Below are 948 nucleotides of genomic sequence, written 5' to 3' on the forward strand. Positions count from 1 at the left end.
ATGCTAACATGTTTGTTAGCTGTCAGAATTCTGAGAAAAAAGTCAGAATTCTGAGATAAAAGTCAGAATTCTGAGATTAAACTTAGAATTCTGACTTTAATCTCAGAATTCTGACTTTTTTCCCATACTAAACTGAAATAAAATTAAAAATTCAGTTAATATTTTTTTTTTTCAGTGGCCCTAATCCTCTTCCATACAAAGCAGATAACCAAAGCAAAGCAATCTGGGCTTCCAGCAGGGAAATTGTGTTTTATGCAAATAAAAGACCAAATAAGCTCAAAGTACAGGTTTTTAACCAGAAGCCTTTGCAATTTTACCAGACACAGAATTTTAAGGTTTAATAGATAAATAATATATAGATAAATAAAGAAAATTACTTTTGAAAGTCTAGAAACAAGAATCCAGAGCTGCCCAGGAATTTTTATCTCAAACTGAACAAATGTGCTCTAATTAAAATGATCTGAGTCCAATAACTCATCGTCCCCTGTGGTGTGCAGAGATTCCCGGCAATGTGCAGGCTGGCTGACTGACGAGCTATGGTGAGATCTTTGATCTTCTTGCCAGACGTGGTTTCTCCCATAATGCTCTCACACGCTTTAGGACACATTTGCTCCCATGTAAAGAAAAGCACATGCTCACACATTCCTGTCTATGAGCAATACAAGGAGAAAAAGACTAATTGGACTTTCAAATTGAGAAAGGTGGACATTTCCAGAAATAATTTGCCTTAATGAGAAAGAAGAGGCATTTACAGTGAGTGATACGCAGTGGAGAGGCGTTCTACCAGCACTGAGCCTCTCTGAGCTAAATTAATTAATAATTCCTGTCCTCCCATGTTTTTATGGATAATTTGCAATTCATTCTAGCCTGCAACTTAGACTTAGATTCATCATTTATTTTATACAAGAATGTAAGCAAAAAGAAATTTAATTTAAAACAGCTCTACAA

Source organism: Cyprinodon variegatus, unplaced genomic scaffold (assembly GCF_000732505.1).
Source record: "Cyprinodon variegatus isolate N-32 unplaced genomic scaffold, C_variegatus-1.0 Scaffold1862, whole genome shotgun sequence".
Lineage (NCBI taxonomy): Eukaryota > Metazoa > Chordata > Actinopteri > Cyprinodontiformes > Cyprinodontidae > Cyprinodon > Cyprinodon variegatus.